Source organism: Theropithecus gelada, chromosome 6, assembly GCF_003255815.1.
Source record: "Theropithecus gelada isolate Dixy chromosome 6, Tgel_1.0, whole genome shotgun sequence".
NCBI lineage: Eukaryota > Metazoa > Chordata > Mammalia > Primates > Cercopithecidae > Theropithecus > Theropithecus gelada.
This window is the reverse complement of record NC_037673.1, coordinates 174936373-174962344: the sequence shown is the minus strand read 5'-3', so window position 1 is coordinate 174962344 and position 25972 is coordinate 174936373. Positions and strand designations below refer to the sequence as shown.

The window sequence follows — 25972 nt, the reverse complement described above, 5'->3', positions numbered from 1 at the left end:
TCGCCTGTTTGGGATGCCAGGGAAGATCTCCCAGGTGTGCTGTTAGGTGGAAAAGGCAAAGTGCAGGACACTCTGTCAAAATGAACAAAATGGCATTAATATGTGCTGGTGTCAGCAAGAAAGATATTCACGGGAAACTGCTAGGACTGGCTGCCTCTGGAGAGTACTGGGTTCAGGACAGGGAGAGAGGAAGCTTTTCATAGTATCTGCTTCAGAGTTTGGATCGTGCACATATATTGCCTACTAAGCACCAACATTAAACAGTAATAGTGCATAGTGGGTGGGAGGGAGTGGGTCTGCTTGGGTGTTTTAGCCAGAAGCAGGGTCTCGTGCTGCCCCCTCGGCTGAGGCATTCCTGAGCTCCGATCCTGAACGTGAGTCCCAGGGATAGTCTTGCTCTGTTGCCAGCAGGGCCCCCCCACACTCCCCTCAGCCCCGATCCCTGCTCCCTGTGAGACTGGGCTAGCACCTGTGCTGGAACAGTCATGCCCTGGTCTTTTGTTCTTTGACTCTCTTCATAATAAGGGTCACTTCTCTTCTGCCTGAAGCTGGTGGGCCTCCGTGGTGCCCTTGATGGCCCAGGCACTGAGAACTCAAGGGCAGGCAGCAGTGTCAGGGTTTTCCTCTCCAGGCTACAAGCCGCGCTCAGCGCTCAGGTGGCAGAGGGACGTGGGGGTGTGGCTCATCACAGGGGAGAAGAGGGAGCCTCCAAAGTCCTTTTCTACCAGGAATGAAATTGGGGATCTGCTGAGGCTTCTTCCTGGCAGCGTCTGAGTGGCACGTGGGCCAAGCACCAGGTACCCTGGTACTGTACGCCTAACAGAGAGCACCTGCTGTCCCCCGTCTCCCCGCAGGGTGCCCTCATCCTGAACCTGACGGAGCACCTGCTGCACAGCAACATGACCAGCAGTGACATCCTCCTGTGACCAGCAGTAACATCCTCCTGTGCTACACATGGTAAGGGCTTCCCTGGGTGCTGGCCTGTGCTACACCCAGTGAAGGCTTCCCTGGGTTGCTGCCCCGTGCTATATAAACAGTAAGGGTTTCCCCGGTACATCAGCCCATGACACCCGATAAGGGCTTCCCTGGGGTGCCTGGCGGGCTACACATGGTAAGGGCTTCCCCAGGGCGCTGGCCTGTGTTACACACGGTGAGGACTTCCCTGGGGTGCTGGCCTGTGTTACACACAGTAAGGGCTTCCCCGGGCGCCAGCCCATGCTACACCATGGTAAGGCGTTCCCGGGCGCCGGCCCGTGCTACACCATGGTAAGGCGTTCCCGAGGTGCCTGTGCTGCACCTCGGTGAGGGCTTCCCCAGGGCACGGTGTCAAGATGGCCTCGCTCCTCCACCCACCCTGCCTCAGCAGCATGAAGTCCACACCGTTAAACCAGAACTCCAACTTCAGGTGTCGGAGGGCTCCCTGCCCTTGTTGAGCACTGAAAGACAGAAGGTTAGGACAAGTTAAAAGAAGTGTGTTCTACCCCAGAGGAGGAGAACTCAAAACATCAAGAGCTTCCAGAATGATCTAGCTACAGGTCCTGGGCGGTGCTTTTGTGCTGAGTTTTTATGACGAGTGGAATGCCACAGGCACGTGCCTGACCTGTGAGGGCAATGCCCAGGGCCCTTCTGTGCCCCTTGTGAGAGACTCCCCAGGACTGCACACAGATTCAGGAGGGGGACAGACCTCTGGGACCTCACACAGATGCAAGAGGGGGACAGACCCCTGGGACCTCACACAGATTCATGAGGCGGGCAGACCTCTGGGATTGCACACAGATGCAGGAGGGGGACAGACCCCTGGGACCTCACACAGATGCCGGAGGGGGGACAGACCCCTGGGATTGCACACAGATGCAGGAGGGGGATAGACCCCTGGGACCTCACACAGATGCAGGAGGGGGACAGACTCCTGGGACCTCACACAGATGCAGGAGGGGGATAGACCCCTGGGACCTCACACAGATGCAGGAGGGGGACAGACTCCTGGGACCTCACACAGATGCAGGACGGGGACAGACCCCTGGGATCTCACACAGATTCAGGACGGGGACAGACCCCTGGGACCTCACACAGATACCGGTGAAGGGGGCAGACCCCTGGGATCGCAGACTCAGGAGGGGGACCTTGGGTGTGTTTCTGATGTGTGACTGTGGAGAGGCCACTCCCGGCTCTCTGACCATCTGTGAATTCCTATGGGGTTTGGTACAGATGATTCAGGTTTCTTTCAGCTGCAGGGATTTTCTGTACAACTCACCCCGTCCCCAGTCCCTAACATAGAATACCAGTGCCAGCCCCACCCCCACCAATGAGAATGAGCCCTTGTGTGCCGGGCCCTTCTCAAACATTTCAGAGCAGGAAGCCGGGCAGCAGGATCAGTGCAGTGTCCTTGTGGAGTTGCAGAAAGCTCCCAGCAGCTGCTATGATGCAGGATTTGCCTGCCTCCCTGGGACATGGCAATGTAAAATGTCAGGGTCTTGTATTGAGAGAAAAGATACAATGGAAAGAACTCAAAAATTTGAGGCAATTTTCTCAGAGGCATTTCATTTTTACTGGAAGGATCCTGCCCCCTCCCTAACAATCAGGCAGTTAGATTTTTCCCTGGAGCAACTTGACACCACCTGGCTTCTAACAGCAGCCTCGCTGGCAGTTGTTACACGTCCTGTCCTGCAGCCCTGGGCCCAGCCTGTACTGTGACCCACCTTTCCTCCCTCACCCTTCCCTCCCTCCCTCCTTTCCTCTCCCTTCCTTTCTTGTTTTCTCTTTGCCTTTTTTTCCGTTTTTACCTTTGCCTTTCATCTTTTCTTTTGATAGAATCTCACTCTGTTGCTCAGGCTGGAGTGCAGTGGTGATCATGGCTCACTGCAGCCTCTACCTCCTGGGCTCAAGTAATCCTCCCGTCTCAGCCTCCAAGTAGCTGAAATCACAGGTGCACTCCACCACACCTTGCTAATTAAAAAAAAAATAATTTTCTAGAGGCCAGGCATGGTGGCTTATGCCTGTAATCCCAGCACTTTGGGAGGACAAGGCAGGTGGATCACTTGAGCTTAGGAGTTTGAGACCAGCCTGGCCAACATGGTGAAACCCTTTCTCTACTAAAAATACAAAAAAGCTGGGCATGGTGGTGGGCACCTGTAATCCCAGCTACTTGGGAGGCTGGGGTGGGAGGATCACTTGAACCCAGGAGGCGGAGCTTGCAGTGAGCCAAGATTGTGCCGCTGCACTCCAGCCTGGGTGACAGAACGAGACTCCATCTTAAAAAAAAAAAAAAAAGCGTTTCCGTAGACACAAGGTCTCACTGTGTTACCCAGGCTGGTCTCAACCTTCTGAGCTCAAGTGATCTTCCCACCTTGGCCTCCCAAAATGATGGGATTACAGGTATGAGCCATCAGGCCTTGAGTCAACTTTTAGCAGCTTTGTTGGACAATGAGGTGGCCAGGAATGCTATGCTGCTTGGGGCTTCCAGGCACTGGTTTTCTCTTTGGTGAATAGTTCCTTAATAAAGGAAATTGAATGAGTACATTGAGACCTGTTTAGAAAGCAACCCAATGACCAGGCGCGGTGGCTCGTGCCTATAATACCAGCACTTTGTGAGGCTGAGGCAGGAGGATCCCTTGAAACCGGGAGTTCAAGACTAGCCTGGACAACAAAGTGGGACCTCACCTACAAAAAATAAAAAAAATTAGCTGGGTGTGGTGGCTCACACCTGTGGTCCCATCCCAGGTACATGGGAGTCTGAGGCAGGAGGATCACTTGAGTTTAGAAGGTCGAGGCTGTGAGCTGTGATTGTACCACTGCACTCCAGCCTGGGTGACAGAGTGAGACCCTGTCTTGGAGGAAGAAAAGAAGAAAGCAGTTTGACTGGAGACCTTGGCCTGTGTCCCAGTGCCCTCTGCCTGTGTGAGTGGGAAGTAGGTGTGGGTCGGTCTTCCAGGAGGTGTTGGTTTTGGGTCACTGTAGCCCACGTGTACTGGGGACAGCCCTAGGCTGCGGTGGGCAGGAGGCAGGTTCCTGACGTAGACTAAACCACGTCGCTCATACCGTAGGTGCTGGCCTGCTGGCATGGTGCTCTGTTTCATCCTGAGCTCTGCGAGCTCTTGTCCAGGGGTTCTGACCCAGGGCTGAATGAGAACCACTTGGGGTTGTCACATGGTCACCGCATCCCCCACTCTGAGATTCTGACCTCGGGGATGTGCGGCGAGGCCCAGGACACCTAGCCACGTCCACTCCAGTCCTCCCAGGCTGGGCGCATCCCCTGTGACCACCTTGCCTCCATGGTGGGGTTGGGGTGCTCCCTGTTGCCCTCCAGGGCCGAGATTCCTGCTGGAACTTGCCCCTCACTCTGTCATGGGATTTGTTTTACTCCAGGGCCACCCACAGAGTCTCCCTGCATAGATGAAGGTACTGTGAGTGTACCTGCACCTTCTTGCCTTAACGTTTTTAAAATTAGTAAGTTTTCAATTAAATTAAAAAAACTTAAATCTACTTGGATATGGTAAAAATGTCAAGCAGCCTCAACAGGATATGGGAGGAAAGGCTGCGTGTCTCCCAGGGCCGGAGGCAGCCATGCCAGTCATTTTCATTGCCTCAGTGCGGATCGTTCCCCCTGTAGGCGTGTGTGTGTGTGCACGCATGTGTGTGAGTGCGAGTGCGTGTGTGCATGTGTGTACACGCATGTGTATGTGAGTGCATGTGTGTGTGAGTGCATGTGTGTGTGTGTGTGAGTGCATGTGTGTGTGAGTGCATGTGTGTGTGAGTGCATGTGTGCACGCGTGTGTGTGTGTGCATGTATCTGGGCATGTGTGTGCGTGTTTACATATCTGTTCTTTCCTCTGGACTGACAGGGTTATGCTGCATGTTTGCTTTGTATGAACACTGTCTTGGAGACGGTTCCATGTCAGCCCAGACCTCATTCTTTGGAGGCAATTCCGTGTCAGCCCAGACCTCATTCTGTTTCACGGCTGCTTAATGGCTTCCCTCATCCTGCTGGGGCCAGGCGCTGTTCTGAACGCCTCATGTGGGTTCACTAACTGTGTCGTCGTGTGAGTAGAATGTGTGCACCTCATGTGGCCTTTCCTGTGTCAATAACATCTATATTGCTTTGTCTCTGTCACCAGCAAGTGTGCAACAAATGTTCTGTGACACGTCTTGCTGTGCATGTATGAGTATGTCTGTGCGATCCATTCTTAGACGTGGAGTTGCTGGGCCAAAGTATCATGAGTTTGAAATGGGCAGTTAGCACCAACCTGTGGCTCCATCTTAGGTGGTTTTGTAGGGACGCAGGAAACTGAGGGGCGGCTGTGGGGAGAGCTGCCTGGCGCCTGCTGAAGCCACACCCCTCCTGTCTTTGCAGGTTGGCTGGATGATGTGGAACTGGATGGTGTCCATTCTGGCCACAGGAGCGGCCATGGGCTTGTACGATGGCTCCCCCATGGTGCCCATGCCCAACATGCTCTGGGACCTGGTTGACAGGATAGGGTAGGTACCAAGATGCAGTGCCCAGAACAAGGGACAAGCAGCACCAGGAAGGCTCCTTGGGATCCGATGCAGAGCCGTGGCTGCCTTCTGCCGTGGTCAGGGCATCTCCGGAATGCTCTGCTTTTGTTGACGTCCGCTCTCTAAGAGGAGGATGTGGAAGGTGCCAGAAGCGGAAGGTGAAGCTGTTAAGGAGGGAGGGACACCAAGGGCCAGGCTTTTCCTTCTAGAGTGAGGGCTGAGAAAAACCCTACGGGCAGCGTGTGATCTCATTTCCTTCAAAAATCTGTTTCTATTTTTTAGATTATTTTTTAGTAACAATTGTATGTATTGTAAGGCGCACAACATGGTATATTGCTGTGTATGCACATAGTGAAATGAGTACTGCAGTCAGGCAAACTCGTATTTGCATCTCCTCACAGAGTTACCTTTTTGTTTTTAGCAATGAGAGTGCCTGAAATAGACTCTCAGCAAAGTTCCAGCACTTACACAGTATGGCATCGTCAACCGCAGCCATCGTGCTGCACTTTAATCTTATTTCTGTAGTTGTGGCATTTCCCAGCAAAAGGAGGGAAACTGAGGGTCACATAGAGTCTAGCACACGTTCTTCGGACTCAGGAGTGAGATTGTGTTTGTCCATTTTCATACTGCTGTGAAGAAATGCCCAACACTGGGTAATTTATAAAGAAAAAGGTTGAATGGACTCAGTTTCACATGTCTGGGGAGGCCTCACAATCATGGAAGAAGGTGAAGGAGGGGCAAAGGGATGAGAGCGTGTGCAGGAGAACTGTCCTTTATAAAACCATCAGGTCTCGTGAGACTTATTCACTATCGAGAGAACAGCATGGGAAAAACCTGCTCCCATGATTCAGTGACCTCCTACGACACACAGGATTATGGGAGCTGCAGTTCCAGATGAGATTTGGGTGGGGACAGCCAAACCATATCAGAGATGAAGTGAGGTGAAGGCTGAACGCACAGGGGAGATGTGTGGATAAGTTCATGAGGGGTGGATGCAGAACCTGTGACTGGGGGGCTGTGTGGCATTTGGATTTCCTGCCACCTTTGTCCTGAGCCCATTGGCAGGAGGAGAGCTCTGCTTGTCCCTAGCTGTCCCTTGGGGCTGGCAGCCACCTGTCTTCTAGGGTTCTCCTCACCTCATCATAACTACACTGAGTGCTTCCTGGGGCCCCTGGAGGTGGTCACTTCTTTCCTGTGGCCCTGGCTGGATGGTAGATGGGAATCCCATAAGCAGAGGCAGGAGCCAGTTAGGAGAGACACATCAGGTACCCTCCCAGTGCCTGAAAAATATCCAAATGGGGATGGGTACGGTGGTCCCTGCCCCCATCCCTTATCATCATCATTGTTAGAAGGCATCAGCAGATCCGGTCTCATCAGCCCTTTGCTGATGAATTAATCACAACCGGCTGGCATGTTCTGGCCACTATGGTCTTGGTCACCCTTGGCCTAATGACAGTGTTTCCAGAGATAAGAATCAGAAGTCAGCTGGGCGTGATGGCTCAAGCCTGTAATCCCAGCACTTTGGGAGGCTGAGCTGGGCGGATCACGAGGTCAGGAGATCGAGACCATCCTGGCTAACACAGTGAAACCCCGTCTCTACTAAAAATACAAAAAAAAAAAAAAAAAAGGCCAGATGTGGTGGTGCGTGCCTGTAGTCCCAGCTACTTGGGAGGGTGAGGCAGGAGAATGGCGTGAACCTGGGAAGCAGAGCTTGCAGTGAGCCGAGATTGTGCCACTGCACTCCAGCGTGGGTGACAGAGCAAGACTGTCTCAAAAAAAAAAAGAAAATGCAGAAGTCGCAGAGCTCCAGGGGCCCAGAAACAACTGTGCTCTGAAACGTCCTCATTATTCTACATCTGACTCTGTTCATGGGGCGAACAGGAGCCACTCATGTTTTTAAATCCTTGGCCATTAACATTTTAAATATAACTTGGCCTGGCCTGGGTAAAATTGAAATCCTGACATTTGGCTCACAATCTTAGTGAGGAAGGCTATTTCCTAATGAGATTGTTTCCAGCAAAAGGTTAATCAAATCCCCGGAAACTTGAAATTGCTTTAGAATCTTTACCCTTTTACCCTTAAGCCAGGCTGCAGGGGGAGGAACTTTTTTTGGTGTGTGTGGAAGGCATGCACTGGGTCGGGGATTACTGGAGGAGGGATGGAGAGGGAAGTGTACATCAGTGGGGCCTGGTGCTAATGAGATCCAAGGATGAAGAGTCCCAGGGAGACCCTGCTGTGTGTGTGCATGGGTGTGAGCCTGCATGTGTGCACAAGTGTATGTGAAAGTGTATGTGTGTGCATGGAGTGTGATAATGCGAAACAGAGTGAGTGCATATGTGTATGTGCACATTTGTGTGAGTGCAGGTGAGTGCATGAATGTGTGCATGGTGTCTGTGTGTATAGGGGTCAGGTGTGTGTGTGTGCATGCAGCTGTGAATGTTTGCTGTGCATGTGGATGCATGTGTGCCTTGCATATGTGTGCGTGTGCCTGTATGCACGCATACATGTGTGAGTGTTCACAGCACAGTGGCTGGTTCCATGCCGTCATCAGGGGCCCTGGGTTGGCCAGAGCACCGAGGCTGGCTGAGGTGTGGTCATGCTGTCGCAGGGCTCCCTCTGCATGTGGCCTTTGCCCTGCCTGGGAGAGCCTCCTGTGCAGTTTGGCGAGGCAGGTGTGACTCGGCACCCAGGCAGGGGTTGCGGGCGAGGGGCTGTCAGAAGGATGCAGGCTTCAAGCCACTGCCCTGGGCGCCACGGGCAGTGAGAGGGAGTGGGTGCTGGGCGTGGCAGGACGCTTCAGCTCAGTTCTGTTCACCTCCTGGAAACCGAATGCTGTGAAACAGTTGAAAGCGGTCATGGCAAGTCCTGTTTTGTGACAAGAGGAGCACAGGGCGGGCACAGTCCTCATGAAGCTGTCTCAGTGCCTTTGATTAAATCCCATGTCTGTTAGTAAATGTGGGGTGAGATGTCTATTGATCACCGGCATGTCAGCTCCCAGCCTTACTGACACATTGGATAAAAGAGCATTTATTTTGTAGGGACAGACAAGATAATTTTAAAAGACAAATTTTCTTCTTCATAGGGGTGTGTTTTTAGGCTCTAGAGAGGGGAATATTCTGGATAGAATTAGGGCCAGGAACCCAGGGACTTTGCCCAGATTTGCTAGTAGCGGGACAGGCGTGGACGTTGTCTGGATGGCCCGGTGTTGTCGTCTCTGAATGGGGCTGTTGTCTGAGATGGTCCTAGAGGTCAGGGGCCTCACGGGCGAACGGGCTTGTCCTTCTAAGGAAGTGCGTGGGTTGGAGAGCACTCTGCCGGGATCTGCACCCCGTGTGTGCTGGACTATGTGCTCTGCGCCAAGCTCCCTGCGGGGTCCTGGGGGCCACACAGTAGCAACCTGGGGCCAGCACTGTCTGTCCTCACGGGGCTGGTAGTGGGAGGGGGAAGGTAAGGAAAAGGGAGAGGCCGACCTTGGCTTCTGAGGAGTGCTGTCAGGGACCTGGGATCAGGGACTGCTCGAGAGGTCTTGACATTTGGGCTGAGGCCGGAAGGTTCAGGAACTACTTTTGCAGGACTGGGGACATGTGCTTCAGGCAGAGGGAACCACCAGGAGCAAGGCCCGGAGGTGGGCCTGAGATCCATGTGTTGTGGAAGCTGGAGGGGCCTCCTGTGGCCTGAGTGCAAAGGGCTGATGTGGGACTGGGGGCAGGAAGAGGGGTCGGAGGGGCAGGGACACTTGGGACTGCTTGGAGGGTGAGTCTTTCCCCTAGTGGAATGGAACAGCAGTGGACACTTCGAATCAGGAGAGCACTGTGATCGGGTGCGTGTTATTAAAAGGGCAGGGTAGACCAGGCGTGGTGGCTCATGCCTGTAATCCCAGCACTTTGAGAAGCTGAGGTGGGCGGATCACCTGAGGTCAGAGTTCAAGGCCAGCCCAGCCAGCATGGTGAAACCCCATCTTAACTAAAAATACAAAAGTTAGCTGGGTGTAGTGGCACATGCCTGTAATCCCAGCTACTTGAGAGGCTGAGGCAGGAGGATCACTTGAACCCTGGAGGCGGAGGTCGCTGTGAGCTGAGATTGCGCCACTGCACTCCAGCCTGAGTGACACAGAGAGACTCCGTCTAAAAAAAACGTGTGGTGTAGCGCCTGAGTGGAGAGAGCATGGCAGGGACAGGGGCGGAAGCTGGGAGACGCAGGTTGGTGCAGCCCCCAGGTGCTCTGGCGACCGTGGAAGGGCTGCCTCTGGGCTGATCCACACCAGGCTCTGTCCAGGGCTCCGGGCAGTCGCAGGCGCCGGGTCCCGATGGTTTAGGGCCTTGACGCTGTCTCATGCTTCGGTGTAGCGACCCCTACGGTACTCACTAGAAATAAGACGTAGCATGAGCGCCCACAGGTGGGCTCCCATGCTTCCATGAGCTGAATGGTGTTGCATTTCCTGTCTCAGGTGCACCCTGGAGATAGATGGGGGAATTTGCCGTTTGCAGACAAGCAGGACTGTGACTCAGGGGCTGGACAGCACCACCTCCGAGTGCTGGCGGAGCCTCACCAAGATCGGGGTTTGCAGAGTCTTGCTTGCACTTAGACGTGCTTGAGAACCACAGAGAGCCTTCGAGTTTTCTGGGTGTGGGCAATGGAGGGATGAGCTACATAAAACCTATGTGTTGTTTGGGCGTGGCTGTTGATTGGAGAGCTTTGTACCCGTAGCTGGAGGCGGTCACTGCTGTCCAGGGTCAGGTGATTGCCATCAGAGTCACGAGGTCTCCATCCTCTGTTATTCATACTTGCAAAGGGAGTGACACCTTAATCCTTGGCTATGAAGTTGAAGTAGTTAATCAAACTCTGGGTTTGTGAAAGAAGCATGGGGGATGGTGGGAGGAGCGAGTCTCCCTCCCCCGAAACTCTAGCCATCTCTAGGGTACAGTGGTGGCTTTGTGGGTAGCAGGGTGGGTCTGGGGAAGTAAAAGAACGAAGGTGTGGGAGATGGAAGGACCAAGGTAATCCGCCTCCTTGCATGGAGGGAGACCCACCCTGCCATTGCCTTAGCCATGCCCAGCCAGTTCTGAATTCCAGGACATTCTGTGCCACATTGCCTCACAGCTTCAGACAGCAAGTGCCATGGCAGTCAGTCTTCGCTCCCTGGGATGAGTCTCTCCACTGAACATACAGGGACTGAGGTTCTACTGCCCAGAGTGACACGGAAGAGTCTTAATCTCCCAGCCTCCTCTGCGCCCTGAAGAGAAAAATCTTCTTTAGTTGGGAAGATCAAGTTTCCATGTGAAGGGCTGCCTGGCTGGAAGAAAAGCTGAGGAAGGAAATAGCATATTAGACAGGGCTGCCCTTGAAAATGCAGTGATGTATATTCAGCAGCGTGTGTCATTCTCTGAGCACAGATGTTCATAGAACTGTGGATTCTAAACGTTTAAGAAGAGCTGCACTTTTCTACATTTCATAAAAATGTGAACTCGTTTAAGAAAAAGGGATGGGTAGAGAGTTTCTGGGATGGCACATGTTTTAACAAAGAATTCTCGCAGCACTTTGGGTGCCAAAACAGGAGGATCACTTGAGCCCAAGAGTTAGAGACGGCAGCGAGCTGTCACTGCAGCACAGCACGCCAGCCTGGGGCGCCACAGGGAGACCCTGTCTCAAAAAGTAATAATAATAATTCTGTAGCCGTCTCTTCATTGGTGAATGGATGTGTGAGGATAGAATTTGAGGGGTCTTGATTTTATGGCCTCCTTTGGTCCCCCAAGATAAAATACACTCTGCAGCTGGGAAAATGATGGGTTCTTGTGAACAACCGTTTTACGTGAAGCCTCGTGGTCAAGGAAGCTGGCCCTGCATACTGAACTCAGCGTAAAGAACAGTCAGGTGTGCCTGTGAGCAAGGCAGGTGCCGTGACTCAGACTCGAGTAAACACGAAGTATGAGTTCAATCCAGAAAAATGCTCTCTAGGGTTTTGCAGACTTGTCAGAAATAAATCACTAACTTTAGAAAGCTTCAGTGCAAGAGTCTTGAAGAATTTCTGGTGTTTTCTTTCCCGCCTGCACCCTAGCATCCTGGTAAGCAGGGTGAAGTGGCTGTCGGCGCTGGAAGAGAAGGCCACGAAGTCGGTGAGTGTGCCTCTTTAATCTCATTCCCTGTACTGCCAATCAAGGAAATTAAATCCATCCGCTTTCCTGCTTGTGCGTGAGGCTTCAGGTGCTGGGTTTAGTTTTAATCTTTTGGTGATTCTTTGCCCCAGTGGAAATCCACAGTCTTCAGATGCCCCAGACACATCCAGCCATTAGAAGTGCAAGAATGAAAGTACTTGTTTATTTAGAAATATAGTGATGGACACTGAAACGTGGTGATGATGAGTAAAATAATCAGATTGCAGAAGATCATGCTCCAGACATGATCCTGTCCACCAGCTCCCTGCTGAAAGCCTAAAGCTATGAGTGTGTCTACAGGTGTGTCAAGAGCAGCGTCCTCCTGGGCTCCACCTCAGGTATGGCTCTGCGGGGGACAGACCTCCCAGCCATCCCCACCTCCGGAAGGCAGGCCGGCCCTGTAAGTATGCACACCCTCTGCCCAGTGCTTGGATTCATCCCAAGGGCATGGTCTACTGGGCGGCCAGTACGCACAGTCCCCTCTCAGTATCTGAGGCAGTGATGCTCTGCAAAGTCACTGTGAACACCGAGTCAGCACAGACGGAACCCTTGCTCCTGGGGGAAGTAGGTTGGTACACACACACCTCTCACATCGATTATAGTCTTAAATCCAAAACAACACATCTTGGTAGGTTCTATTTTTTTATCTTGTGAAAGAAAATGCAGTTCAGAAGCGTTCAGTAACTTGCCCAAGGCCACTGTCAGGTGCCAGAGCTGGGATGCAAAGCCTGGGAACAGAGCGCCCTGCCCCACCCTGCCCCGGTCTCCTGCGTGTGAGAGGGAGGCAGGGAGCCCATGTCTCCTTGTGTGACCTCGGTGGGAACCAGCCTGGGTGGCTCGGGTTTGACTGCTTTGCAGTGTCTGAGAGTGACTGCAAAAGCTCCAGAGTATAGGCCTGGAGGTCACACATACATTTTAGTGAGCAGGCAAATTCGCAAAAATAGAATCTGCAAATAGAAGCCACTGTATGGGAGGACAAATACTGCAACATTGTTTATATAAGGAAAAATAGACTATCGGTATGCCCAGCAGAAGGAAATTCATTGAATAATTTAGGGTACATTCTTAATTTATGTAGCCATTAGAAGTGCAATTATGAAAGTATTTGTTCAGATAGAAATATACTGATGGACATTGAAACATGGTCATGAGTGAAAAAATCGGATTGCAGAATTATAAGGTATGGTCATTTTTGTAGGTTGAAAACAGGAATATATGGATGTATACACGCACACTCATGTATATATATGGGTGTATTATACGTAGATTAAAACTGAATTTTTTTTTTTTTTTTTTTTTTGAGAAAGAGTCTCACTCCAGCTTAGGCTGGAGTGCAGTGGGTGCGATCTCAGCTCACTGCAACCTCTGCCTCATGGGTTCAAGCAATTCTCTTGCCTCAGCCTCCCAAGTAGCTGGGATTACAGGCATGTGCCACCACGCCCAACTCATTTTTCTGTATTGTTAAGTAGAGACAGGGTTTCACGTATTGGCCAGACTGGTCTCAAACTCCTGACCTCAGGTGATCCACCCACCTTGGCCTCCCAAAGTCCTGGGATTACAGGCATGAGCCACTGTGCCTGGCCCCCAAGTGCATTTTTTGGTCACAACTTTTTTCTTAATGTAAAGTTGTGCTTTGGAAAATGGTTCATGCATGTGGTAAAAAATTTGGAGTCCACAAAGGTATCCTCATTGCTGCCGTCCCCCTTCCCCGAGGAAGCCCATGTTGTTTCCTTCATAGATGTTCTGTGCATAGGTGAGTGTGTGTGCTTGAGTGTTTGTGAGTGTGTGTAAATGGGACGAGAGCACCCCCGTTTTCTGTAGCTTAGGGTACATACCTCACTTCCCCTTAATGTGACTTACAGTTGATTCCATTGCTGCCCATAGAAATATTTGGGTCACTGTTTGTTTGTTTTTTGTTGTTTGTTTTTTAGACAGGGTTTTGCTCTGTTGCCCAGGCTGGAGTGCACAGTGACACGATCATGGCTCACTGCAGCTTCAACCTCCTGGGCTCAAGTGATCTACCCGCCTCAGCCTCCTGAGTAGCTAGGACCACAGGTGCACGCCACCACACTCAGCTATGTTTTTTTTTATTTTTTGTAAAAATGGGGTTTCACCATGTTGCCCAGGCTGTTTTGAACTCCTGAGCGCAAGTGATTCTCCTGCCTCAGCCTTCCAGAGTGCTGGGATTACAGGCATGAGCCACCGTGCCTGGCCTAGGTCACTTTTATTTTCTTTTTACACATTTGTAGTTGTGATTTTTCTCCTTGTGATTTAAAAACATGCTCTCAGAGCGCTTCTTTAAGAGGTGCTGTTTGCCCAAAGCCCGAGGCCAACCCCCCAGGCTTCCTCCCCACCGTTGGTTCCTCAGCCTGAGGAGGAGGATCTGAGCTCTTCTTACCAGCAGGGTGAGCAGCAGGAGGGAGGTCGGGAGCCCTGCCCAGACCTTGATGGTGGCAGAAACGAATGTGACTCACTCATTTTCTTGGGACACGTCCGTCAGTGACATGAAATGGCAGAGAAGACATCACATTTTATTCTTTGCCTGAAGGAAGAAATAAAATCTCTTAGAGTTGAAGCCAAAATCAACCCTTCTGGTTTTTGGAGCCGTGTCATTTCACGTGGATCTGAACATCCTCACACTCCCAATTCATGCACATAGAGCCTGATGAGGGAAAACATTTGCTTTATGAAAATACTTTTTACACGTATATGAGTTAACGAGTAGCATGTGCTGGGCACGGTGGCTCACAACTGTCATCCCAGCATTTTGGGGTGCTGAGGCAGGAGACTTGCTTGAGCCCAGGAGTTCAAGACTAGCCTGAGCAGCATAAGGAAACCCTGTTTTCACCAAAAAAAAAAAAAGTTAGCTGTGGCTAATTTTTATTAAAATTAGCTGTGGCTGGGCACGGTGTTTCACGCCTGTAATCCCAACACTTTGGGAGGCTGACGCAGGCAGATCACTTGAGGTCAGGAGTTCAAGACCAGCCAGGTCAACATGGTGAAACCCCATTTCTACCAAAAAAAAACCAAAAATTAGCTGAGCATGGTGGCATATGCCTGTAATCCCAGCTACTTGGGAGGCTGAGGCAGGAATCTCTTAAACCGGGGAGGTGGTGGAGGTTGCAGTGAGCCGAGATTATGCTACTGCACTCCAGCCTGGGCAACAGAGTGAAACTCTGTCTCAAAAAAAAAAAAAAAAAAAATTAGCTGGGCATGGTGTGTGCCTGTAGTCTCACTTGGGAGGCTGAGGTGGGAGGATCGGTTCAGCCAGGAGGTCAAAAGCTGCAGTGAGCTGAGATCACACCACTACACTCCTGTTTGAGCAACAGAGTGAGGCCCTGTTTCCAAAAAATAAAAAGAGTTCAGACACCAGGCACAGGGGTTAGGGAGGGGTGCTCCTTGCCACCGCCTCTCGCACTCTCTTTGCTTTCTTCCCTGTGGGAGCGGAGTGACCCTGTCCTCAGTGTGTTCTGCCCTTGCTCTGCTTGTGTGTTGTGTGTGAATGCATGTATGTGGTGTGTGCATGCATGTGTGTGTGATGTGTGTGGTGTGTACATGTGAGTGGTTGTTCCTCAACGTGTCCTGCCCTTGCTGTGCTTGTGTGTGGATGTGTGTATGGTGTATGTGTGCACATGGGTACACGTGTGTATGTGTGTGTGCGCGCATGTGTGGTGTGTGCATGCATGTGGATGGGTGTGCGTGTATGTGCGCGTGTGTGTGGGGGGGTGTGCATGCACGTTTATGTGTGCATGTACGTTTATGTGTGCATGTGTATGGTTGTGCATGTGTGGTGTATGTGTGGTGTGTGCATGCATGTGGATGTGTGTGCATGTATGTGCACATGTGTGTATGTGTGTGGGGTGTGCATGCACGTTTATGTGTGCATGTGTATGGTTGTGCATGTGTGGTGTATGTGTGGTGTGTGCATGCGTGTGGATGTGTGTGCGTGTGTGTGCATGTGTGTGTGATGTATGTGTGGTGTGTGCATGCATGTGTGTGTGCCTGTGCGTGTGTAGTGTGAGGGTCTTTGTCCTCTTGCAGATTGACCTTGCTGCTCTTTCCCTTCCCACACAGACTTTGGGGTTAGGGGATAGCTGTTGGCTGTTGTCAGCAGTGGGCCTCAGTTGGGGTGTTCACACTGCTCCCCTGCATGGTGGCCCATGGAGCCTGACTCCCATTTCCAGCTCATTCCAGAAACAGGAGTGTTTTCCATGTAGCATAGTCTCCTGTGTGTGAGACAGTCCTTGCAAGTGGGAACATTTCTCTTTTTTTCTTTTGAGACAGAATCTCTGTCACCCAGGCTGGAGTGCAGTGGCACGATCTTGGCTCACTGCAACCTCCGCCTCCTGGGTTCAAGCGATTCTCATGCCTCAGCCTCCTGAGTAGCTGGGATTACAGGCGTGCATAACATACATAGGTCATTCTGCCAGTGGGGCAATAATGCATTTTTGATGGATATCTTCTTGTCTTCAGCTTGAAGCTATCATGTGTAACTGTAATCTGGGTTTAGTTGAATCTCAGCCACCTCTACCCAGAGCCTCTTGGCCCCGGCCCCTGCTGTTGGTAGCCAGGCGTGGTGGTGCATGCCTGTAATTTTTGTATTTTTAGTAGAGATGGGGTTTCACCATGTTGTCCAGGCTGGTCTCGAACTCCTGAGTTCAGTCAATCCACCCACCTCAGCCTCCCAAAGTGCTGGGATTATAGGCGTGAACCACCGTGCCTGGCCACGTTTCTGTTTTTCCATGTAAATCATGTAAACCATGGCGCGCAAGCCTTCCCACATGATGGGTCCGCATAGGCGGTGTCTGCTGGGTAGATACCACAGGCAAAGCTTCCATTTTCTTCGATCTTGAATCTTGAGTTTCCGTGTGACCACAGGAGGTCATTTTCTTAGTGCATCCTCTTGCAGGAAGGCTCGGCCAGAACATCTGTCACCAGATGTAGGGGGTTTATTCCAATTTCCATATCACCTCTCCCACTGCTCCCTGAAAAGAAGCCCCACCTGTCTGGGTGTTGCAGTGTTTGGGAGATACTTGTCCTCTTGGCACTTTCTCCTTTGTTGCTTACTAATTTAAAAGCTGTTTGTCTTGGGTTTCTGAATTTTGACTCCCATTTTGCCATTGCTTGCAGGAGGCATCGACATCTCCTGCTTCGTGTGCCAGAATTTTTCTCTTCCTGTGTATAAAGGGGAGATTCAGGCCCAGAACCTGGGCATGGCCATGGAAGCGTGGAACGAGGAAGGTGATGGCTCCGCCAACTGTTTCTTTCTGTGATTAGGCGTGAGTTGGGAGCTTGGGAGCACTCAGATGTGTAACTTTGCTTGGTGATGGTTCTCCAAAACAGCCCTCGGAGGGGAGGCTCCTGTCACTTGTAGCGTGATGTCCTTTCCCCGCAGCTTGGTTTAACACCCACCGGGCTCCTGGTCCCCAGCCCCTGAGAGGTCAGGGTCGAGCTGGAGGACAGACGGAGAGCTGTGTGCTCAGGAATGGCAGGCAAGGGTGGTCGTTGCCCCGAATCTGAACCGGTGCTGGATACACAGGCAGTGGCCAGCTCTGAGCATCTGAGAGCCTGGTCATGAAAGGGATAGTCTCCCGCTGTGCTGGGCCTGGCAGCTAGAAATCCAGCTGTGCTAGGAGGGGTGAGCAGGGCTCAGTGCAGCTGCTCTGCAGAGCAATGCGGGAGTAGTCAGTGACGCTGAAGGTGCATACGTGCCCTGTGATCTAGGAATTCCACTCCTGGAAGACTGACTTGTGATCTGTGCAAGAATGTTTGTAACCCCATGATTTGTAACAGAAAACAAAATTAGGAATAATAGAAATGTCCATCTTTGGGCAGAAGTTCTGTGATCACACGTGGCGAATGACGAAGCAGTAAACAGGAATGAACCAGAGCAACACGTAGTAGCCCAAATGAGCCACCCAGACGTCATGCTGAGTGAGCTCAGGAAGATGCGGGACACGTAGAAGGACAGCGTGTGTGTGTTCCGAAGCATGCAGAGTGATGACACATGCTATTCAGGGATGCGTGTGGATGGAGCAAAAATGTTAACACACAGAGAAATAACCAATCGCCATGTTCAAGACAGCAATTTTGGGGAGCACATACAGGGAGGCAACTTCATCTGGGAGAAACACATTATCAGGCTGCCATGACAGGTGTGTGGGCGTGGACCATCTCTGTACCTTTGTATATGTCTGGAATATTGCATAATAAGTAATAGCTTAAGAGAGATAGCCAGGGTGTGTGGCTGTGGTGTGTGTTGGGCTTATTTTTAATTCTCCCATACTAGGAAAGGGTTTGGGGAGACAGCAGCGAGCTGCTATGTACTAAGCCGATCCCTTGCTAACTCACACACTTCTGGAACAATGAGAACGGCAACAAGTACAGGAAGGCGTATTTCTCCAAATTCCCAGGTCGGTTGGGGAGATGCAGACAGAGCTGCCCAGCCTCTGCCTTGGCTGGGCCTTCTGTGTGTCATTGTCATCCTTCCCTTCCCATCTTGCCCCTCCCCTCTTCCTTCCCCCACCAGGGCTTGGAGAAGCTGCATATAGCTCATTCTGCCAGTGGGGTGATAATGAATTTTTGATGGATATCTTGTTGTCAGCTTGAAGCTATCATGTGTAACTGTAATCTGGGTTTAGTTGAATCTCAGCCACCTCTGCCCAGAGCCTCTTGGTCCCGGGCCCTGCTGTTGGTAGCTGGCATGAGCCTCTGGTGTGCATGTGGCAGGGTGGAGGGTGCAGGGCCCACTCGCTGAAACAGGGAGATGCCTGCCTGTTCAAGAGGAGTGGCATGTGGAAGTGGTGTCTGGCTGAGGTCTCTTCCTTTGTGTGTCTCACCATCATTCAGTCCTCATGGAGATGCTAGAGGAAGAGCACTTTTGCGGTGGAAGGATTTACAACCCAACACGTCACTCTCACATAGACTGACACCCCCGAGTGTCGTGTTTTGAGCGCTGCCTTGCCCCAAAGCAGGCGTGATACTGTACCTTGTTTTAATGTGAATAGACTCTCCCTTAGATACCTAACCTTGTTTTAATATGAATAGACTCTCCCTTAACTGAGAAAGCCAGATGGACTCCATTGGCTCCTTCATTTACAAGACATCAAGGGCTCCTCACCCACCCCCTTTCCTCAAGGACTTAACTTGTGCAAGCTGACTCTCAGCATATCAAAGAGTGCAATTAACTGATAAGGTACTGTGGCAAGCTGTGTCCGCAGTGCCCAGGAATTCGCCCAGGTGATAGTACCCTAAAGCCCCCCGTGGCGTTTGTGTCCAGCAGAAAACACCCAGAGACCCCACACCTGTCACCTTGTGATGAATTTAAAGCCCCTGCACCTGGAACTGTTTTCCTGTAACCATTTGTCTTTTTAACTTTTTTTTTTTTTGCCTGTTTTACTTCTGTACGATTGCTGCAGATAGGCTCCCCCTCCCCTCTCTAAACCAAAGTATAAAAGAAAATCTAGCCCCTTCTTTGGGGTCGAGAGAATTTTGAGCACCAGCTGTCTCTGGGTCGCCGGCTAATGACTCCTGAGTTTGTCTCAAAGTGTGGCGTTTCTCTGTAACTTGCTTGGTTACATTTGGAGTCCCCAGCAAGATATTTGCCACCGGGTGAGGGCCGGGCTGACTCTGGGCTCCCCCAGACGGATGACGGGCTTACAGGGGAGGCGCCACCTGAAGAAGTTTCAGGGCCCCACAGGTGACCGTCTTCCGGAGGAGAACGGATCGACCACCAGTGTGTGCCCACAAAAAATTCAGCTCCTGAGTCCTCTGTTTCTGGTCCCGGAAAGGTAAGTCAGATCTGACTCTCTTTCTGTGGGAGGGAAGTGGCTCTGAAAAGGGCCCTCCCTTTTTAGCTCTGCCCACATTCCAGGACACTGGAGGACAGAGTCCTGGTTTTCTGTTAGGCGCCTCTGTGTGTCTCTGCGAGGGAAGCGGCCCTGACGAGGGCCCTCCCTTGACTCAGACCATATTCCAGGATGCCGGAGGACTGAGTCCTGGTTTCTGACAGGCCGGCCTCTCCATTAAGACTAGTTTCTCTCTCTCTCTCTCTCTCTCTGTTCTGTGTTCTCTCGTTCAGGCCTCCCGGAGATCTCTGTTTTAGAACGGGAATAAATAAATAAAACTGAGGACTCTGTGTGTGAGTGAGTGTGTGACTGGGGAGTTCAAGGGCTTGCGCTTGAATTTCCAGTTTGTAGCTCCACGGCTACAGCTATGGAGGTCGAATGGGCCCTCACCTGCAATTCCGTGGCGACCTCATAAGGCTTAGGGCAGCATCAGGCATAGCTCCAGACGAGCTGGGGGTTTGTACTGGCCTGCCAATGCTAAGAGGAGCCTAAGTACCCTCAGGGGGAGCGGCCAGGCAGGCTGCTGCTCCCATCACAGGACCCCCTCCCTTTGTCTATAAAAAAAAACGTTGTCGTAATTGTTTACATGCCCTGAGGTCTGTTGTCTTGTTTGGTGTCTGTTTAAATTCCATATGTCAGTTCATCGATACTGCCCTAGATGACTGGGTAAGAACTTCAAGGTCCTCAGTACTGATTTTCTATCACAGGAGGTCCAATTTCTCATGAGTGGTTTGGGCTGGCCATCCCAGTCCTGCGTTTTCTGAGAAACAAATCTGGTGGTGGTACGGGAAACAGTGTGGGAAACATTCGCGTGTTTAGGATTTCCAGCGCCATAAAGGTTGGTGGTGTCTAGATTGCCACACTCCACGCCCAAGTGACTGGGCCACCTCCACATTAGACCAGCGGTGAATTCAGAATAGCCGCCCTGCAGACCTCCTTGCTCATCTTTTGTATCATCCGGTAACTTTTCCTGTGCCCCTGGATAAGGAACTGTGCAGAGAAACCTACACCTGTACTGCTTTACTCTGCCTGGACTCTTATTCTGTTCCTCTGTGGCTACTCTCCTACCTTAGGAAAGATCTGAGTGGCCCCTTTCCTCCTCATCCCCATCCCTTACCCCACGCATCTTGTTTTCCTGTGTCACAGCAAGTCTAGCGCCCCCAAGACTTGGCTCTACTCTCCCTTCTTAAACCCTTGAAAGAAAGGGCCAAGTTTGAACTTTTTGCCTTCAAGTTGTGGAAACACCGAAGATATTTAGGCTATAAGTCAAAGGGGAGAGGGAAGTCACATAGGTTCCACTGGCCTTGGACGCGCCTCTTGTCCTCTCCCTAAATCTCAGAGCTTAAGATGATGAACCTTATGTGGCAAGAAGCGTTAGCTATGGTTGTTCTCCTACTCCTGGTTATGTTGTTTCTGTTCTTCTGATACTGCAGCCCCCCCGCCCTGCCAGTTTGTGAATTTCTCTGTCCATGCTGGGTTTAATATCTTTGCTTAAACCTTGTTAATTTGCCTCCAGAATGGGAAACTCTTCTTCCCAGCCCGATAAAGATTGGAGCCCTCTCCAATGTATGTTACCAAATTTCTCTCTGGGCTTCTCAGAGGATTATGGGGTCTGCCTTTAAAAAGGCAAACTCCGGACACTGTGAAGTAGAATGGCCACAGTGTGGAGCCGGGTGACCCCCAGAAAGGTCACTGAACCTCACAGTTGTTCAGGCTGTGTGGCAGGTTGTTGCTGGAACTCCCAGTCACCCCGATCAGTTTCCCTACGTTGATCGATGGCTGAGTTTGGTCTGGAGGCTTCCTCCATGGCTCCACTCACGCACCGTTCATAATTCTACCTCCAAGGTCCTTTTGAGCCAGACCCCACTTTCTCTTCGACCCTCAGCCAGCTCGGCTCTTCCTGTATTGCCTCCTTCTGAAGAAGAGGAACGTCTCCCTCACCCAGTTTTGCCACCTCGTAACCCTCCTGCTCCCTTAGAATCTTCCCTTGTCTCCTCAACTACGTCCCCTGTGGGCTCCCTGCTTATTGCCTCCCAATTGCGGCCATGGCAGGAGGAGGTAGCCCCCCTCCTCCCGCTGAGAGAGGCACAAATCCCTCCAGGTGAGTGCTCAACTCCGTTCTTGGTTTACGTCCCCTTTTCTACTTCTGACCTGTACAACTGGAAAGCTCATCATCCCCCCTTTTCTGAAAAGCCCCAGGTCTTGACCTCACTGATGGAGTCCATGCTCCGGACCCATCAGCCCACCTGGGATGATTGTCAACAGCTCCTTTTAACCCTTTTCACCTGTGAAGAGAGGCCCGAAAGCATTCCCTCGCATCAGCTGATAGGCCAGAAGAGGAAGCCAGAGACCTCCTTGAGGAGGTTTTTCTCTCTACCTGGCCCAATTAGGACCCAGATTCTTCAGGTGGGAAGAGAGCTTTAGATGGTTTTCACCGGTATCTCCTTGTGGGTATCAAGGCAGCCGCTCAAAAACCCATAAATTTGTCTAAGACGACTGAAGTTGTCCAGGGGCCTGATGAGTCACCAGGAGCGTTTTTAGAATGCGTCCAGGAGGCCTGTTGGACTTACACCCCTGTTGACCTGGTGGCACCCGAAAATAGCTGTGCTCTTAATTTGGCATTTGTGGCTCAGGCAGCCCCCAATATTAAAAGAAAATTACAAAAGCTAGAGCGATTTGCTAGGATGAACATCAGTCAGCTTGTAGAAATAGCCCAGAAAGTTTTTGACAATCGAGAAGTTTAAACAGCAAAAACAGGCAGCTCAGGCAGCCAAAAAGGCCGCTGATAAAGCATCCAAAAGACAAGCGAAAATCTTGGCGGCAGCCATCCAGGAAGCCAAGAAGGGAAGGCCCCCACCACAGAGGAATGGCCAGGGAACCCCGGGTCACTGCCGGAAAGGCAGGAACGGTGAACGGGCTCCCCCGGAGAAAAACGAGTGTGCTAATTGCAAGCAGACTGGGCACCGGAAGAAGGAATGCGCATTAAAGCCAGACGAAAAACCAGAAGAGAAGGAAGTCCTCACCCGCCCTGCAGCGGAGGAGTCTGATGACTGATGGGACCGGGGCTCCCTCCCTCTTGGCCCCCGGGAGCCCATGGTGACCGCTACAGTGGGGGTCCAGCCTGTACACTTCCTGATAGATACTGGGGCAGAGCACTCGGTACTGCAGACACCCTTAGGCAATGTCTCTAATGAAAGAGTGGCTGTGCAAGGGGCTCCTGGAGCTATTCAGGAATATCCTGTCACACACTCAGGAGAAGTGAGTTTAGGACAGAAAAGAGTAACTCACTCATTTCTTGTGGTCCCAGAGTGCCGTTTTCCCCTCCTTGGACAAAACCTGCTCCACAAGCTGCAGGCGTCTGTCTCCTCCTCAGCCCCAACAAGCTCACCTCACGTTAGGGGACACAACACCCCCTCCTGCTCAGCTCCTGCCAGCCACGCCTCTTGTCAGAAGAATATCTCTTACTTTCTCTGTCACAACTGCTAAAAAATAAAACTAATCCTCTCCTATTGGGCTTACAGACTCTCTTTCTTCGAGTCTGGGCCGAGTCAAACCCCCCAGGACTAGCAAAGCATCATCCACGGGTAGTTGTAGAACTTCTGGCCACTGCCCTGACAGTCCAGGTAAAACCGTGTCCTGTGAGGCAGCAGGCTAGAGAGAGGATCAATCCGCACACTCAGCAGCTGTTACAAGCTGGCGTACTCACACTATGTCAGTCCGCCTGGAATACTCTATTGTTGCCAGTCCAGAAACCCGGAACAAATTACCACCGGTACAGACTTGAGGGAGGTTAACAAGCGGACAGTTACCATCCATCCAACTGTCGCCAGCCCTTATAATTTACTCAGCCTGCTCCCACCAGGACATACAGTATACACTGCCTTTGACTTACAGGATGCTTTCTTTGCTATTCCTCTGGCCCCCAAAAGCCAACCTATCTTTGCTTTCGAATGGACAGATCCTGGCTCAGGAGACACCACCCAGTTAACATAGACTCGGTTACCTCTAAGTTTTAAAAATCCCCCCACCCTTTTTGGGGAAGTCCTCCAACAGGATCTTATACCATTCGTGTCAGTCACCCCAATTGTACTCTTCTTCAGTACGTGGACGACCTGTTATTCGCTACTGAAACTAGTGACAGCTGCCTGCAACATACTAAGGACCTACTTTACCTCCTTCAGGAGCTCAGGTGTCAGGTCTCAGCAAAAAGGCTCAGCTTTGTCTTCCCAGAGTGTCCTACCTGGTATACAAAATAAAAAAGGGCACTCACCAGTGCCCGGAAGGAAGCCATCCTGCGAATCCCCACTCCCATCACCAGGGGACAGGTACGTGAATTCCTGGGGGCCGTGGGATACTGTCACCTATGGATATTGGGGTTCATGGAGATTGCCAAGCCCCTGTACGCTGCTACAGGAGGGAACGGCTCACTAGTTTGGACTGATACAGAGGAACAGACTTTTGAAAACCTAAAAAAGGCATTAACTGAGGCCCCTGCTGTAGCTCTCCCAAATACCTCAAAACCATTTTACCTTTTTGTTCATGAAAGCCAAGGAGTTGCTAAAGGGGTACTCACTCAGACCTTGAGGCCATGGCGACGTCCAGTGTCCTATTTGTCTAAGAGACTAGACCCCGTGGCCTCCAGGTGGCCAAGTTGTCTGGTAACCATAGCAACAACAGCAAACCTGGTCCAGGAAGCCGATAAACTGACTCTGGGCCAAAATGTAACCCTTACAGCTCCTCATGCTGTAGAGACTTGACTACAAAGTGCCTCTGGCAAATGGATGTCAAATGCCCGCATCCTACAGTATCAGAGTTTACTATTAGATCAGCCTCGCTTAACTTTCTCTCACACAAAATGTTTAAATCCAGCTGCCTTGCTCCCTGATCCAGACCTTACCACACCTGTCCATGACTGCCAGGAACTGTTAGAGACTGCAGAAACTGGCCGACCTGATCTCCAAGATGTGCCTTGAAAGGAGGCAGACGCCACCGTGTTTACAGATGGTAGCAGCTTCCTTGAACAAGGAGGTCGAAAGGCTGGTGCTGCTGTCACTACGGAGATGGATGTGCTATGGACCCAAGCACTGCCAGCAAGTACCTCGACACAGAAGGCTGAGGTGATGGCCCTCAGGCCCTCCGACAGGGTGAGGACAAACGTACTAACATTTACACTGACAGTAGGCATGCTTTTGCTACTGGGCCTGTACACAGAGCCATGTACCAAGAGCGTGGGCTACTCACCTCAGCAGGAAAGGCTATCAAAACCAAAGAAATTTTGCCTAGCTTGAAAAGCTGTTTGGCTCCCCCAACAGGTGACTGTAATTCACTACAAAGGACATCAAAAAGAAGACACGGCCATTGCCCGTGGTAACCAAAGAGCGGACTCTGCAGCCCAGGAGGCAGCTAGACTCCCAGTCGCGCCTCTGACCCTGCTGCCTGCAGTGTCCTTAACGCAACCTGACTTGCCAGATCACCCAAAATATTCTCCAAAGAAGGAAAAACCGGCTTTGGATCTTCAGGCCAGCAAAAATCAGGAAGGAGAAGTAAAACTGGCCCACCTTCTAAGGAGCTGTTTCGAGATCCCCCACCTTCAGGACTTAGTTAACCAAGCAGCTCTCCGGTGTACAGCTAATGCCCAGGTAAACGCCAAGCAAGGTCCTAAACCCAGCTCAGGGCACCGCCTCCAGGGAGACTCGCCAGGAGAAAGGTAGGAAATTGACTTTACAGAAATAAAATCACACCAGGCTGGGTACAGATACCTTCTGGTACTAGTAGACACCTTTTCGGGATAGACTGAGGCATTTACCACCAAAAACGAGACTGCCACCACGGTAGTTAGGTTTTTACTCAATGAAATAATCCCTCAACATAGGCTGCCAGTGGCCATAGGGTCTGATAATGGACCAGCCTTTACCTCGTTCATAGCTCAGTCAGTAAGGCATTATTCAATGGAAACTCCACTGTGCCTATCGACCCCAGAGCTCTGGGCAGGTAAAACGATGAACTGTACCCTAAAAAGTACTCTTACAAAATTGATCTTAGAAACTGGTGAAAATTAGGTAAGACTCCTTCCTTTAGCCCTTCTTAGAAGATGCACTCCTTACCAGGCTGGGGTTTTCACCTTTTGAAATCCTGTATAGGAGGGCACCGCCTCTCTTGCCTAAGGTAAAGGATACCCATTTGACAGAAATCTCACAAGCTAATTTATTGTAGTACCTGCAGTCTTTCCAACAGGTACAAGACATCATCCAGCCACTTGTCCGGGGAGCTCATCCCAATCCTGTTCCTGACCAGACGAGGCCCTGCCACTTGTTCCAGCTGGGTGAGCTGGTGTGTGTTAAAAAGTTCCAGAAAGAAGGACTCACTCTTGTTCGGAAAGGACCTCATGCTGTCATCCTTACCACACCGTCAGCTCTAAAAGTGGCCGTGACTACTGTAATTACTGGATTGGCAGGACCCCTTCTCCTTCTCTTGTTTAGT

General features: G+C 51.3%; 1 pseudogene; it reads left to right on the top strand.

Moving 5' to 3' along the window:
- The window catches only part of LOC112627115, a 54595-nt pseudogene that overhangs the window by 13166 nt on the left and 15457 nt on the right, over positions 1 to 25972 (top strand).